This window comes from Medicago sativa, chromosome 8, assembly GCF_051527215.1.
Source record: "Medicago sativa cultivar Bolivia chromosome 8, Bolivia_mono, whole genome shotgun sequence".
NCBI classification, from domain to species: Eukaryota; Viridiplantae; Streptophyta; class Magnoliopsida; order Fabales; family Fabaceae; genus Medicago; species Medicago sativa.
Genome location: NC_140756.1, coordinates 26,804,649 through 26,823,067, shown reverse-complemented (window position 1 = coordinate 26,823,067; position 18,419 = coordinate 26,804,649).

Here is an 18,419-nt window from a genome sequence, read left to right as displayed (position 1 = left end):
GAAGCTATGCAAAAGGAGATGAGAGCTATGCCAAAACAAATTCTCGAATCTCTCAAGAAAGAAGGAGGAACATCTCAGGTTAACACTTGTGAGCTTTGCACGGGAGATCATCACACCGGCTTTTGTCCCGCGCCTGGTTCTTTCGAAGAAGAAGAGGTAAATTATGTGGGAAACCAACAAAGACCTAACCAACCACAACAAGCCGGAACCTCACAACAAGTCCAAAATCCGGGTACTTCCAACTTCCAAGGAAGATATCCGGGTAACCAAAACCAACAAAGACCTTGGAGAACACCTTACAACAATAACTACCAATATCCACAATCAAACTTCTACGAACAACCGTACCCTCAATTCCAACAACCATTCAATAATCAATACCAATTTCCACCACAAAATAACCCCCAACAACCTAACAATTCCCAAAGCACCGAAGAAACTTTGAAGCAATTCATACAAGTGTCAATGTCTAACCAGAAAAATACCGACGCGTCCATCAAAGGCCTTGAAATGCAAGTTGGTCAGTTAGCACAACAAATGGCTCAAGGTCCTCCGCAAGTTGGAACTTTCACCGCCAACACTCAACCAAATCCTAAGGAGCATCACAAAGCATAGCAGTCAAAAGCTATTGCTACAAGGAGTGGTAGAGTAGTAGGTAAAGGGGTAGGTGAAGAGATTGTAGTTGAAGAGAAGAATGATGACGTTGTTAATGAGGAGGATATAGAGAAGTTCGAGGAGGATGTTGTGGAGATAGAGAAGGAAGTGTATATAGAAAATAAAGAAGAATTAGTTGAAAAAGAAAAAAAATCAAAAAAGAGAACTAGTGGAACAAGAGGAGATGGAGAGGAAGAAGAAAGATGTGGGGAAAGATAAAGGCAAGAAACAAGAAGTTGAGAAGCAAGTGGTGGCTCAACGCTTACCATACCCACATGCTCCATCGAAGAAAGAAAAAGAGCGGCAATACACAAGGTTTCTTGAACTCTTCAAGAAGTTGCAAATTGATATATCATTCTCAGAAGCCTTGGAGCAAATGCCGGTCTATGCGAAATTCATGAAAGATATCCTTTCCAAGAAAAGAAGAGTCAACGATGAAGAGACTATCCAAATTGATGCCAATTGTAGTGCTATTATTCAAAGAACGTTTCCTAATAAAGAGCAAGATCTAGGAAGAGTCACTCTACCGGTAGCTATTGGCACAACACATGTAGGTAAAGCACTACTTGATCTTGGATCAAGCATAAATCTCATGCCTTTGTCCGTTGCCAAAAGAGTTGGTGACCTTTGTATAAAGCGGACTAGGATGATGTTGCAATTGGCCGACAAATCCTTTTCAAAACCACTAGGTATGGCCGAAGATGTTCTTGTAAAAGTGGAAAAATTTATTTTTCCGGCTGACTTTGTGGTTATGGATGTCGAAGAAGATGAGGATGTGCCTCTTTTAATGGGAAGGAATTTCATGCAAACGGCTCGGATGATGATTGATCTTGATGATAATATCATGAAGGTCAAGGTAAATGATGAAGAGGTTACTTTCAACATCCGGGAAGCCTTGAAGTACTCAAAAGACAAGGGTGCATGCTTCAAAATGGATGCAACCGAAGAAGTCATCTTGACTACTCGGAAACAATTGCACAATAGAACACCCCTTGAGAGTGCTTTGGTGGACGCACTCAATGCTATTGATGAAGATGAAGAAAGAGCCATTGAAGAGTGTTTGAAGGAGCTAGATTCCTTGAAGGAGATTCTTCCTAATCAAGCCATACTTGAAGATTTGAAAGAAGAATCCAAGGAAGAAGCAAAAGTTGATGACACCAAGGTAGAATTAAATGTTTTACCATCTAATTTGAAATATGTTTTTCTTGAGAAAGATGGTACAAAACCGGTGATCATTAGTAGCTCCTTGTCCATCAATGATGAAACAAATTTGGTAGAGGTCCTCAAGGCCAACAAGGAAGCGATAGGGTGGAAGTTATCCGACTTGAAAGGGATAAGTCCATCTTATTGTATGCACAAGATTATGATGGAAGAAAACTACAAACCGGTAGCACAACCGCAACGCCACTTGAATCCAAACATGAAAGAGGTGGTGCGAAAGGAAGTAGTGAAGTTGCTTGAAGCCGACATGATCTATCCTATCTCGGATAGTGCTTGGGTAAGCCCGGTTCAAGTAGTCCCCAAGAAAGGAGGAATGACGGTGATCACTAATGATAAAGATGAGTTGATCCCAACTAGAACCGTCACCGGATGGAGGATGTGTATAGATTATAGAAGACTCAATCAAGCAACAAGGAAGGATCACTTCCCCTTGCCCTTCATGGATCAAATGCTTGAAATACTCTCCGGTCAATCCTTTTATTGCTTCCTAGATGGTTACTCCGGTTACAATCAAATCGCCGTGAACCCAGATGATCACGAGAAGACGGTTTTCACTTGCCCCTTTGGTATTTTTGCTTATCGAAGAATGCCATTTGGCTTGTGTAATGCACCCGCAACTTTTCAACGGTGTGTTCAAGCAATCTTCTCCAACTTAATTGGTAAATGCATGGAGGTGTTCATGGATGATTTCTCAGTTTTTGGTTAGTCATTTTATATGTGTTTGAATAGCTTGGATACCGTGCTGAAGCGGTGTATTGAAACTAGCTTGGTGCTCAATTGGGAGAAATGTCACTTCATGGTTACCGAGGGTATTGTCCTTGGTCATAAGATTTCTTCAAAGGGTATCGAGGTAGACCAAGCAAAGGTCGATGTTATTGGAAAGCTTCCACCACCGGTGAATGTCAAAGGTGTTCGGAGTTTTCTTGGTCACGCCGGGTTTTACCGGAGATTCATTAAAGACTTCTCAAAGATAGCAAAGCCTATGAGCAACTTGCTCAACAAAGATAAGTCTTTTATTTATGATAATGAATGTCTTTTAGCATTTGAAACTTTGAAAGAAAGATTGACCACTGCACCAATAATCATTGCTCCTAATTGGAATTTAAATTTTGAATTAATGTGTGATGCAAGTGATTATGCTGTTGGTGCGGTCTTGGGTCAACGTAAGGACAAAATTTTTCATGCTATTCACTATGCAAGTAAGGTTTTAAATGAGGCACAAATCAATTATGCCACAACTGAGAAAGAGTTACTTGCAATAGTTTATGCAATGGAGAAATTCCGTTCTTACCTTGTAGGTTCCAAAATTGTTGTCTATACTGACCATGCAGCTATCAAGTATCTCCTTACTAAATCCGACTCAAAGCCAAGACTCATCCGATGGATGTTGTTGCTTCAAGAGTTTGACTTAGAGATCAAAGATAAGAAAGGCACGGAGAATCTTGTAGCTGATCACCTTTCAAGGTTGACAAACAATGAGGTAACCAAGAATGAACCGGAAGTTCGTGAAGAATTTCCCGATGAAAGGTTGCTTGCAATCAATGTGATACCGTGGTTTGCCGACATGGTGAACTACAAAGCAACCGGGTTCATTCCGGAAGATTTTGAATGGCAACAACGCAAGAAGTTCCTCCATGATGCTAACCACTATGTGTGGGATGAGCCATACTTGTTCAAAATTGGAGCGGACAATCTCTTACGTAGGTGTGTGGATGATGAAGAGGCAAAGAAGATCCTATGGCGATGTCACAATTCACCCTATGGAGGTCACTTCAACGGGGAAAGAACCGCCACAAAGGTACTTCAATCCGGGTTCTATTGGCCAACTCTATTCAAAGATGCCAATTTACATTGCAAGCATTGTGATGAATGCCAAAGAACCGGATCAATGTCGAAGAGAAATGAGATGCCTCTACAAATCATCCTTGAAGTGGAAGTGTTCGATTGTTGGGGTATAGATTTTGTTGGCCCTTTTCCTTCATCATATTCTAATGAGTACATCTTGGTCGCTGTTGATTATGTTTCAAAGTGGGTGGAGGCCGTAGCATCGCCTAAAGCCGATAGCAAGACGGTAGTGAAGTTCCTAAAGAAGAATATTTTCACCCGGTTTGGTACACCAAGAGTTCTTATTAGTGATGGAGGGTCACACTTTTGCAATGCACAACTTGCCAAAGCCCTAGATCATTATGGAGTCAAGCACAAGGTAGCATCACCGTATCATCCGCAAACAAATGGACAAGCCGAAGTTTCCAACCGATAGGTCAAACGAATACTTGAGAAGACGGTCTCTACATCTCAGAAGGATTGGTCGGCTAAACTTGATGAAGCTTTGTGGGCATATAGGACTGCATACAAGTCTCCTATAGGCCTCACTCCTTTCCAAATGGTCTTTGGCAAATCTTGTCACTTACCGGTCGAGCTCGAACATAAAGCATTCTGGGCATTGAAGTTCCTAAACTTTGATCAAGAGAAGGCCGGTGAAAGAAGAAAAGTTCAAATGCATGAGCTTGAAGAATTGAGAAATCAAGCTTATGAATCTTCAAAGCTCTACAAAGAAAGGACCAAGAAGTATCATGATAAGAAGATCATTCTAAGACAATTCATGCCGGGGCAAATGGTGTTACATTTCAATTCAAGACTAAGACTGTTTTTGGGCAAATTGAAGTCTAAGTGGTCCGGACCTTTCATGGTTAAAGAGGTCAAACCATATGGAGCTGTTGAACTTGAGGATCCAGTCACAAAAGCCAACTGGACAGTTAATGGGCAAAGGCTTAAGCCCTATTTCGGTGGTGAAATTGATCGGTGTTTGTCGACGATTTCACTAATCGAACCATGTTTTCTTCAAAATGCGTCGAGCTCATGACGTAAAACAAGCTCTTGCTGGGAGGCACACCCAGTTTTGTAAGTATTTTTATGTTTATTGCATAGAGTAGTAGTACATAAGCATTGAAAGCAAAAATGAAACAACTTTGAAAAACTGATCCTGAAGCTTCACGCCATTAGCCTATTTTTCGCTATTAGCGTGGAAGCTTCAGAGAGCTACGCTAATAGCGTAGGTTTGGCGTAGAAAAAAAAAATTTGTGGGCCCTAGGGGAGTAACTCCCCTTAACTTCCCATAACCCATTCTTTTCCCATTCTCACGGTTTCTTTCTCCTTTTCTCACTCTCACACACAAAAACTTCTCGCACTCACACACTAACCCTAAAAATCAAACCCCTTTTCTTTTGATTCAATTGGTTCCAAGCATTCATCTTTGCATCATTCATTCTTGCTTGCATCCAATCACTGCACTAACAGGTTTGATTCTCCTTCCTTTCCTTGTTCTTGAATTGGAAAATACATGTTTTTACATGATTAACAATGGTTAGGGTTAGGGTTATGTTATACCCTAATTTTGGACCTAAAAATACTTGTTCAAATTTTCTTTCATCTTTGATATATGTCTATTATTCTTGAACATTTGCCAATTTGTTATTGCTTACACTGACATTTCACTCTGCTTTATCTCTCAATTTAGCTTTACAAATATTTTTTCAACTGTGTATTTGTCCATGTTTTCTTGCATTCCAAGTCATCCAAAAAATACTTTTCTTGCATTTCAAGTCATTTGAAATTGTCTCTGATCAATTGCATCTTTCTCTGCATTTTATTTCAATGTTATTTGCAAAATTCATGAAAAAGGGTATTTTAGTCATTTTCTGTATCCAAACTCATTTTAGCCCTTAAAAATTGTTTGAGTCTTTTCAATTGGTTTGAATAAGTCTCTATTTCAATTCTATGTCAAAATCCATTTCAAAAATTGCATTTGAAGTCATTTTGAGTCAGTTTAGCCCCTAGGGGCATTTTAGTCTTTTCATATGTTAAAACCCTGTTTAATTTCTAAAATTTGTCTCTGAGTCTTTTAATTTTGCTTGCATAAACTCTTGCTTTAATTCCATGTCAAAAACCATTTCAAAATTGCATTTGAGTCGTTTTAGTCCCTAGGGGCATTTTGGTCATTTCACACAAAATTTTGACAGAGAGAGGTTAATTTAAAGTACCTCATTTAAGTAATTGGTTCGTTTTAGTCCGTTTTGTCCTTTTTAATCGTTTCACTTTACGTTATTTTCAAATTACGTTTTTTACCAATTTTATTTTAATTACATTTTTAGTCCTTTTTGTCATTTTGCATTTTTAGTCCTCTTATTTCAGTTAATTGCAGATTGGTCCAAAGTCTGTTACAAGTCCAGTGCCACATGTCATTATCTTACTGGTCCAGGTCCATACATGTCACCTATAAAAGCCAGTCATCAGTCAAAGTCAAGGATCACCACTCATTTTTTTGCCAAGTCACCACAAACACCTTCACATTTCTCTCTCTCTCCACCAAAACATATCGAAAACCCAGAAAATTGATGAACGCGTTGAAGTTCATCAAGAACATTCAACCGTGATTCATCCCCAATTTTCCAGAATCAACAACAAATTCACCAGAATTATCACAATCCAAACCAAACTCGTCACAATTCATCACAGATTCAACCAAGTAACAACACAATCTCTCAAAACCGAATCGAATTCGATCAAGAAAGCTAGCATAAGACCAAACTGAACGCACACAGAAACAAACTCATAAAGATTGAATCAAAATCATCAAAACCGAATCAAGGTGTTCAACAAAATCCAATCAAATCCCAATTCAAGCTGAATCAAAACCCTAGGGTTTCGAATCGAACGTCAAAGTGGAAATCGACAGCGAAAGGAGCTTGAAGCTACGAATCACGCAACAAACACCTCACAAATTCAGTTTCGCAACAAGATTGTGACAGAGACGAAGGAGAAGACGAGGATTTCTCCGATTTGTTCGAAGATTCGCGAAGCTTTCTTTCTCAGTTCGTCGTTTTCACCGTTAAGCACTGAGGTAATCTCGTCTTTCTCTCTATCTATCCGTTTTTTGTTGTTTTCAAGTTAAAGAAATGTAGATCTAGGCTCGTATGTGGTTGGTTTCGAAAATCTAGTACTGGATTTGAATAGAGGAGAAGAAGACGGAGCTATTGATATAAAAAGTTTGGAAAAAAAAACAAAAAAAATAAGCTCCGGCGGCGGAGCAGCCACCTTAGGGCGGCCGGCCACCGCGCCGGAGCACCTATCTTCATCTTCCCCGTTCAACCAGTCCTAGAGAGAGAGGAAGAGAGTCTGTAAACTTTAGAGAGAGAAAGAAGGGGCTAAAATGAAAGAAAACCGGTTTATAAGCTTATATAGGCCTGGGGCGGGTCGGTTCAGCCCATGGCCTGACCCGTAACCCATGGATTCAGCCTGATCCATCTCCTCCCTAAGCCCAACAACACGTTTTCCTGCTTCTGCAGGCTTGCATGATCATTTTGCTATGCGCACACCCCCTTCCTGTGCTGTTTTACTGATTTCTTGCTAATTGCACCCCTGTCCGTCTAATTTTTTTTCCATAAAAATTTCTAAAAATTTTCCATATGTTCTTGACATTTTTTCCTGGACATTTTTGTGATATTTTTATGTGTCAAAACCTGAGGAAAATATATGTAGCATTTTTTTTACTATTTTTGTTAAAATTGGTGATTTTCTTGTACATTTTAAGTCTAAAAGTCCTTTAAAAATTCCTAAAAAAATTCCTATGTGTTTTTGATCATTTTCTTGATATTTTCGTGATGATATTATGTGTTAAATCTTGATTAAAAAATAGGTGATATTTTCTAGTTAATTGTTTACTATTTTTGTTAAGAAAATTGTGAAGTTTTATATGTTTTTGTGTCTAAAATTTCTTTAAAAATTCTAAAAATTTTCATACACATTTCTTGATAGTTTTGTGGTATTTTTGTGATGATTTTAGCATATTAAAACTTGGAAAGAATAATGTGATGGTTTTCTTGCTATTTTGTGATGTTTGTATTAAAAAAAATTTGTGAAAATTGCTTGATTCTAATTCCAACTTCTTGATAAAAGTTTGTGGCCTATACCATATGATTTTGTGAAGTTTTAGCTAATGATTGTATGTGCTTTTGCTGCATGTGTATGAATTGTGTTCAATTGCTTGGGTTGCAAGTTATGTTTGTGAATAAATGATGCAAATATGCTTAGATATATCATGAATCTTGACTTGAATGTGTTCTTATAATTCTCATATCATTAATTGTAATAAAACCTTTAGAAAATTGTCATGATATGAGGATTATAGGTCATATATTTGTCTTGATGTCATGGTAAATTTTAAGTGTATTTTGCCACTTTTAGGTTAAGAGTTTCATTACTTTTTGTTAAGTTTTTTAGTATTTCTTTTGCTTATAATTTTCATGCCATTACACCTTATGCCACTAACCACTCTACTTCATGTTTCATACATCATGAGCATTTCATCCTCCATCCCACATTCTCATCCTTTTATTTCTTGCACTTTAAAATTCATGCAAGGCTTAGAATGTAAAGACTTAGGAATTTTGTAATATTTTTCTTATGCTTTTAATTTCTTGCAAGACCATAGAATGTATCTAGGCCAATGATGTAATATGGACTATGGACTCTAATGATGTACACCGACACAAGCACCGACACATGCACACACATCACATGGATATTTTTAGATGTATGGCTAGGATATGCATGTTTAGATGTATGTTTAGGATTGTATGTTTAGATGAATGCTTAGGCTTTACACTTAGAAAAAATCATTTTCCAAACAAACATGAACAATATCACTCAAATCATTTTCACAATAAACCTTGGGATCAAAATCCCATTGTATTTTCCCTTTATTTTCTTAATCAAATTTCAATGAAAATTAATCATACTTGACGTTTTTCCAAAATAACTAATCAAATCTCACTTTTTTCCTCAATCTCATGCCTTTAAGACCTCTCAATCTCCTTTCTTCAAAATCCCATTTTCAAACTTAAAATCAACCAACAAAAACAAAAACATTTTTGGAAGAGAACTACGGTGGATTTGATCCCTTAAACGGGTACATAGGCAAGGAATCAATATTCCTTCAATTCAAGTAAAACAAAATTCAAACACATTCTTCTCCCTCCAATTCTTCACTTAGAAAACTCTTAGGTTTAAATAACCACTTTCAAAATAGCATTTAAAAATAAAGCGCGCGCGTAGAAAATAAAGACGGTTCCTATAGGTTACTATAGTCGTTATGGGTGCCTAACACCTTCCCGTAGCGAAAACAACTCCCGGACCTCGATTCTCAAGGGTTTTGCTTATTTTTTCCCTTCCCAAGAAAAAATGAGATATCACCGGTTAAAAAGGTTCAAACGTAATCAATGTTTGACACCCAAAAACCAAGATAAAACAGCTGGCGACTTCACTAGGGAGATTCGAGAGTTACGCCTAGTCTTTATTTCCACGCTTGCGCTTTCGTTTTTACTTGTTTCTTTTTGTTTTCTTATGTGAATAAATGTTTAAATTCTTGCAAACGTGTGGGGTGAGAATATCAAAATTCCTACACCCGGGCTGAGTGAACTTAGGATTTAGGAGGGATATAATCGACAATTCATTCCAAGGGTTGCCTCGTGTATTGGATTATGCGATCAATCCCACATAGCTGAGGCATTTTGGGGGTGATGTTGTCGGCGCGTATTGTCGCGTTTAGGCACTTTACTTCTAATTGTTCTATGACGCTATGAACCGTAGATAACCAAACCCATCCATGGCCATTTTCTAGGATGTAGTGCGGAGGCTAAACCGAGTGTTGTCTCGAATTTTAGTCGTCACGCGATACTACACTCAAGTTAGACCTTCCTACGGATAATCATGGAGCGAGTGTTGTCTCGTGACACCGTGATATACGTCAGAGAGGTTGCGACTTGGGAACCTTTTTAGAACCCGATTACTATCTCCTAAAGCCCTAGTTTCACCGGACACCGTGTCCACCCATGACTCCTCGACTTTGAATTTCAACCCGCAATGTTTTCTCCGAACTTGAACATAATCATGCATACATGCATAAACTTTTTTCATACATTTATCGGGGAACTTAGACAAGTCATCTTTTGAACATCACGGATGTGAACACCAAGTGATACCATCTCAACTAAACTTCTAGTTTTGCTCAAAATCTTCAAATAAAACCGTGTTTCTCCGTGATGTTCACAACCACTTTGACAAGTCTCCTGACAAAAAAAGAGTCTTTTTGCATATGCATTAACACATCTCATGCATCATATGCATTCATTGGTCACAAAAGACTTCTCTCGTGCTCATTGCCTCCTGGTTCTTCCGCCGCAGTCTGAAAAGTGGCTCGTACTCGTAAAGATTACCAACCAGACAGAGTTCATCAAACAAGATTTTACAAGAGAAGAATCATGGCTAACTTTGAAGAAGAAAATGCTCAGCTCCGTGCCGAATTGGCTGCTATGAAAGAAGACTTGGCTAAGGCTCATTACGCTATGTCCACTATGATGGCTGCACAAGAACAACCAGCCACATCTATTCCAGCTTCTACTGAAGTGATCCCATCTATTCCACTATCTACTGTGATGTCTGATGCTCGGTTTGTTATGCCCAATGGACGCCCTTATGGACTCTCAGCTTTCTATGCTCCTAATACTGCTGCCGGTATCTCTGGTTTTGCTGGTCAGGGACAGATTCCTATGACAACTTTCGCTGGTACAAGTACTTCTATGCCTCAAGTGACTACTTTTGTTACCGACCCTGTTGTACACACTGTGCAGCAGGTAATTGATGTTGACACTCCGCGTGGACAAGACCCTGTAATGGAAGCTATGAGACAACAGTTGAGAGAGCTAGCTGGAGAACTCCGTGAGGTCAAGGCTAGCCGTGGGAACGGTGTTTCTGCTAAGGCTCGTGATCTATGCTTGGTATCCCGATTTGAGGTTCCTAAGAAGTTCAAAGTGCCAGATTTTGACAAATACAATGGAACTTCTTGTCCACATAGCCATGTCATTCGGTACGTCCGAAAGATGGCCAACTACGCAGATAATGATGCCCTAATGATCCACTGCTTCCAGGATAGTTTGATGGAAGATGCGGCAGACTGGTACACTGGTTTGAGCAAAGACAATATCCATACTTTTGAAGAACTTGCTGCTCCCTTTGAAAATCACTATGAGTTCAACACCCGCTTGAAGCCGAATAGGGATTCTCTTAAGTCTTTGTCTCAGAAGTCAGATGAAACCTTCCGTGAATATGCTCAGAGGTGGAGAGGGGCAGCTGCCCGTGATTCTCCTCGACTCGATGAAGAAGAATTAACACAGACATTCCTGAAGACTCTGAAGAAGGAATATAAGGAAAGAATGATAGTCTCTGCTCCAAACAACTTCTCTGACATGGTTACTATGGGAACTCGTCTAGAGGAGGCTGTCAGAGAGGGTATCATTGTTCTTGAGAAGGGTGAATCTTCATCTAATGCACCTAAGAAGTATGGTAATGGCCACCATAAGAAGAAAGAATCTGAAGTAGGGATGGTATCTGGTAACCAGTCTACAGCTGCTGCTCAGTTATCCCTGCCCTACCAGTATATGCAGTACTCTCAACATCCTTTCTTCCCGCCATTCTACCAGCAATATCCTCTACCACCAGGTCAACCACCAGTGCCCGTTAATGCCATTGCTCAACAAGTACAACAACAGTCTCCTGCTCAACAGCAACAGCAGCAACAACAGGGTCCTCGGCCCAAGACTTATTTCCCACCAATACCAATGCGGTACGCTGATCTGCTCCCTACTCTAGTTGCTAAGGGCCACTACGTCACCAGACCAGGCAAGCCTCCGCCTACACCATTGCCTCCCAGGTTCCGACAGGATCTCACATGTGAATTCCATCAGGGCGCTCAAGCCCACGATGTTGAGGGTTGCTATGCTCTGAAGTATATTGTGAAAGACCTAATGGACAGAGGACGGTTGACTTTTGAAAATAGTGTTCCTCATGTTCTTGACAATCCACTTCCAAACCATGCTGCTGTTAACATGATCGAGGCTTTTGAAAGAGTTCCTGTTCCCAGAGAGGCTCCCGTGTTGAATGTCAGTAATGTTGTTACTCCCTTGGTGCCATTTCATGTCAAACTTTGCCTAGCTTCTTTGTTCAATCACGATCATGCTTCTTGTTCAGAATGTCTTCAGAATCCTATGGGCTGTTGTGTAGTGCAAGATGATATACAAAGCCTGATGGATGACAAGCAGTTGATTGCCAGTGATGTTTGCGTGATTGTGCCAGTGTTTCATGATTCTCCTGCTGGAAGTACATCTCAAACAAAGAATGTTGAACCTTTGGTGATCAGGTTACCTGGTCCGGTATCTTATGCCTCTACAAAAGCGATCCCTTACAAGTACGATGCAACCATGGTTGAGAATAGAGTGGAAGTGCCTCTGGTATCCCCAGCTACGGTTGATAACGTTGCTAGTGAAGTTACAGCTCTGAGAAGCGGAAAAGTCCGTCCACCCTTGTTTCAAAAGAAGGTAGCTACACCTGTTGCCACAATAACTCCACCAGTGGCTCCTCCTGTTGACAAGAACCCCGGCCCATCAGGCCGACCTATTGAAGAATCTAATCTGGACGAAATTCTGAGGTTTATTAAAAAGAGTGACTATAAGATTGTTGACCAGCTGCTGCAAACTCCATCAAAAATCTCCATCTTATCTTTGCTCCTGAGCTCAGAGGCTCACAGGAAAGTGCTAATGAAAATACTGGAACAGGCATATGTTGATCATGAAGTCTCTGTGGATCAGTTCAAGGGAATAGTGGGTAACATTACTGCTTGCAATAACTTGGGATTTGGTGATGATGAGCTCCCCGAAGCGGTTAAACACCACAACTTGGCTCTGCACATCTCAGTGCACTGTAAGTCTGACATGATATCCAATGTGCTGGTGGACACTGGGTCATCTTTAAACGTAATGCCTGAGTCTACGCTGAGACAATTGAGTCATCATGGAATTTCTCTAAGGGGAAGTAGCTATCTGGTTAAAGCTTTCGACGGATCTCGCAAGGATGTTCTTGGGGAAGTAGACTTGCCAATTACCATTGGTCCTGAGACATTTCAGATTACTTTCCAGGTCATGGACATCAATGCTTCTTACAGTTGTCTCCTCGGAAGACCGTGGATTCACGACGCTGGAGCAGTAACTGTAACACCCCGTTTTCCCAACGTAAAAATTTCATAAATAAATCAGAGTTTTTCAACTTTAAACGGAATGCTACACTTCTTAAAAATTCATAAACTGAATAAATAACAATTTATTCTTCAAATCATTTAACATAAGTAATTCAAAACTTCGCAGCGGAATTAGTTCAACATCATAAAAATAGTCTTTGGCACGCAGGCCTCAACATAAAAATCTCATAAGTCTTGTTCAACATTTATTCATAAAAATCCATAAGTAATACGTAAGGAACAGAGAGTAAAGACATAATCCCATCCCGTTACGTATCAGAGCACCTAAGACACACTTGTGAGGAGTCCACTCACGACCGCAACTAATCCTGGTTACCTGCAAGTTACTCATACGAAGAGCAACATTTCCAAGCAGAGGGGTGAGATTTCTCAAACAATAATATAAAGCATATAAATCATATAAAGTACATTCAACAACTTAAACATCTTATAATTAGTCACTATTCTTTCTTAACTAGTGTCACTATTCTTCCTATATTAGTCATATACTTCATCTTATATTATCAATAATATCACATACATTATCACATATCATCATTAGTAAACATGTAGCATCATATCATAAATCACATAGCATCATACCATAAATCACATAGCATCTTATCATAAATCACATAGCATCTTATCATAAACAACTTCATAATCAATCATCATAAGCAACTTCGTAATCAATCATCATACACATCATAATCATTCATCATCTTAAGCATCATAATCATTCATAAAGCACTTCATTAATAGCTCATCAACTTGACATCTTAACATCTCGATAACTTGACATCTTAACAACTTGACCTGACAATGCATCTAGACTCAACTATGCAACTCTTAAACCATCTTTGATCATCATGAAAATGCAAATGCATGTGGTACCATTTTAGGGCATAAGCCCTCATCATCGTGGTTGAGCATAAATATACTCCTAGGGCATAAGCCCTCATCGTCGTGGTTGAGCAAAAGCTCCATCGTCGTGGTTGAGCAAAAAGCTCCATCGTCGTGGTTGAGCAAAAGCTCCATCGTCGTGGTTGAGCAAAAGCTCCAGGGCATGAGCCCTCATCTTTAAATGAGTATGCATGGACTCAACATCTTACGTCTTAGAAACTTTATGAACATCTATGACATCCTAACATCTTGATATCTTGACAACATAACATCTTAACAACTTGATGACTTCATAACGACTCAACGACTTAACAACTCTTATCATCTTAACGTCTTAACATCTTAACATCTTGACAACATATGGATCACATAAATAATTCATGTCATATCATAATATAACAATATCAAATGATAATAAACAACATCTTAAAACATCATATTCATCAATCATAAACAACTTCATATAACATCGTATTTAAACATCGACAATAATTCACTATGTATCTTTGTAAAAACATAATAAATTATCCACAACATATTTTCATGTCAAACCAAAGCTACTGGAAATATATCACAAATATCAACAACTTTCATGTTTAGAACAAAGATCAATTCAAAACAGAAACATATGAACAAAACGCAAAAACATGAAACAGAGAATGCTGTCACCGTACAATTTCGCTAAGACCTCCCTGTAGTATTTTAATCATAACTCAAACACCAAACATTATTTTCACGTAAAACCAAAGCCACTAGAAAGCTAACAAAATTATCTAAAACTTTCATGTTTACGCCTAATACCAATTCTGTACCGATCAATACCAGTTTTCATTTTAAATTCGGAAAAGTTGTGCTGAAAGTCCATAAAAATTCACTGTGACCTACGTGCAGTAATTTGACCATAACTCAAGTTCTATAAATCCTATTGACGTGAGACCAACGACATTAGAAAGCTAACATCCATACCTACAACTTTCGTGTTTACACCTAAGACCAATTCCGCACTGATCAATACAGGTTTTAATATCAAAATTCGAGCAGAATGCAGATTTTCTCCAAGTTTCACCTAATCTCATGGTTCTAACCTCAAAACTATTTCCAATAATCATCCTATGGATTATCTAAGGTTTGTACACAATTTCTACATCAATTCAGCAAGTTTTCATCATCTAATCATCAAAACTCTCTCAAAACCCTAATTCTCAAATTCTCACAAACTCTCCCCAACTTGTTAGATGTAATCTAATGATTTAACAACTTAATATTAATGCAAGATAGTCTCACCCTCACCTTAGATTAATTCTTGAATCAGCGGCAGCGTTCTTCTTTCCTAAGGTCTTCTCCTCTTCTCTTGACTTTTCTCTCCTCTTCTCTTCTTTCTTGTTCTCCTCTTTTCCAAAAAGCGGTTTCCGGTAAACTCTTTCTAACCTAAGCTTCTCTATTTATAATACTAAACGCTCTTCCTAAATCTATTTTGGCCCAACAACTTATTCTTCTTTCTATTCTAACCCCCTTCTTATTTCTCTTACACCTCAAAACTACTCTTTTCCTCATAATCTTATTTATTTCTAAATTAAATATATCTCTCCCCCACTTAATAATAATAATACACCAATTACAAATATATCTCTAACAAATAACAAATATATTTCTACACCAAATAACAAATATATCTATAACAAATAACAAATATATTTCTACACCAAATAACAATTATATTATGCTAGTAAATACCAACATATAACATAAAAAAAATATCACATAAATCATGTAAATCATACCAATCATATAAATATATTCTAAAACTAATTAAAATAATTAAATAAAAAGGAGGGCGTTACAGTAACTTCTACTTTGCATCAGAAACTCAAGTTCGTGAAGAATGGTAAGCTTGTCACTGTGCATGGTGAAGAAGCATATCTGGTTAGCCAAGCGTCATCTTTCTCTTGTGTTGAAGCAGGGTCCGCTGAAGGGACGTCATTTCAAGGCTTGATTGTTGAAGGTGCAGAACCCCGGAGAGCTAGTGCTAGCATGGCTTCATTGAAAGACGCCCAGAAAGCTGTTCAAGAAGGGCAAGCTGCCGGCTGGGGCAAAGTAATACAGATTTTGGAAAACAAGCGTAAAGAGGGCCTTGGATTCTCCCCGACCTCAGGCATTTCAACTGGAACTTTCTACAGTGCTGGGTTTATCAATGCTATTGCTGAAGATGCTGCTGAAAGTAGTCACGTGCCTACATTTGTTATACCAGGAGGCACTGTGAGAAATTGGGAGGCCATTGATGTTCCTTTATTCATGCATGCTTCCATGTAATGTGTCTTGTTGCTCATGTTTTTCTTTGTTTTCAAAATAACAATCCTTTCGCTCTGCCCAAGGCGAAAGTGATATCATTGTAAGGGCATGTTTGTTTCGGCATTGCAATAAAAGTTGTCGTCTTTTCCGCGACTCTTTGTTTTTTTACTTTTTAGTGCCTTTTTCTTGGAAATAATGGTAATGCCAGAAAAAACCAAAACGTCTGTATTTTCTTATTAATTTCAAAAATCTGCATGAAAAACTTTTTCTAAAAATCATTCCAATCATATTATGCAGATTGAACCATAATAAACCCGTTGAACACAGTGACCCTATGGTTCCTCCAAATTTTGAATTCCCTGTATATGAAGCTGAAGATGAGGAAGATGATGATGAGATACCATATGAGATCACTCGACTGCTTGAGCAAGAAAGAAGAGCCATTCGGCCTCACCAGGAAGAGATTGAGCTTATCAACCTGGGTACTGAAGAGAATAAGCGAGAGATCAAGATTTGTGCTGCACTTGAGCCAGAAGTGAAAAAGAAGATTACTCAGCTTCTCCATGATTATCCAGATGTCTTTGCATGGTCCTATGAAGATATGCCGGGTCTAGATCCCAAGATCGTGGAACATCGGATACCGACAAGACCTGAATGTCCTCCTGTCAAGCAGAAATTGAGAAGGTCTCGTCCAGACATGGCTCTTAAGATCAAGGCTGAGGTGCAGAAGCAAATCGATGCGGGTTTCCTTATGACAGCTGAATATCCTGAGTGGATTGCCAACATTGTACCAGTACCAAAGAAAGATGGGAAAGTTCGAATGTGTGTTGATTACAGAGATCTGAACAAAGCCAGTCCAAAAGATAACTTCCCATTGCCTCACATAGATGTGCTTGTTGACAGTACTACTCAGTCTAAAGTGTTCTCTTTTATGGATGGTTTCTCTGGCTATAACCAGATACGAATGTCACCTGAAGATAGAGAAAAGACGTCCTTCATTACTCCATGGGGAACATTCTGTTATAAAGTGATGCCATTTGGCTTGATAAACGTTGGTGCAACCTATCAAAGAGGTATGACAACTCTATTTCATGATATGATTCACAAAGAGATTGAAGTATATGTTGATGATATGATTATGAAATCAAGTGATGAAGAGCAGCATGTTGTGTATTTGAAAAAGATGTTTGAAAGATTGAGAAAGTACAAGCTGCGGTTGAATCCTAACAAGTGCACATTTGGTGTAAGATCTGGAAAGTTGCTAGGCTTCATTGTCAGTCAAAGAGGCATTGAAGTTGATCCTGACAAGGTCCGAGCCATCAGAGAGATGCCGGCACCTCAAACTGAAAAGCAAGTCAGAGGTTTCCTCGGACGTCTGAATTATATTTCAAGATTCATATCTCACATGACTACTACCTGCGGACCAATTTTCAAATTACTCAGAAAGAATCAGCCTGTTGTATGGAATGATGAATGTCAGGAAGCTTTTGATAGCATTAAAGAATACCTGTTGGAACCACCTATCCTTGTCCCGCCAGTGGAAGGAAGGCCTTTCATTATGTATCTGTCAGTGTTAGATGATTCTGTGGGTTGTGTCCTCGGTCAACAAGACGAGACTGGAAAGAAAGAACATGCTATCTACTATCTGAGCAAGAAATTCACTGACTGTGAGACTCGGTATACGATGCTTGAAAAGACTTGTTGAGCTTTAGCTTGGGCTGCCAAACGCCTGCGTCATTATATGGTGAATCATACAACTTGGTTGATATCCCGAATGGATCCAATCAAGTACATCTTTGAAAAGCCTGCTGTTACTGGAAAGATTGCACGTTGGCAAATGTTGTTGTCTGAATATGATATTGTGTACAAAGCTCAGAAAGCAATCAAAGGAAGTATCTTTGCTGAGCACCTTGCTTGTCAACCTCTTGATGATTACCAGCCAATTGAGTTTGATTTCCCTAATGAAGAGATTATGTATTTAAAAGAAAAAGACTGTGAAGAGCCACTGATCAATGAAAGGCCAGATCCCAATAGCAAATGGGGATTGGTGTTTGATGGTGCTGTCAATGCTTATGGTAAAGGAATTGGGGCCATCATTGTAACTCCGCAGGGACACCACATTCCTTTCACTGCTCGAATAACCTTTGAATGCACAAACAACATAGCTGAATATGAAGCATGCATCTTGGGCATTGAAGAAGCCATTGACCTGAGAATTAAGCACCTT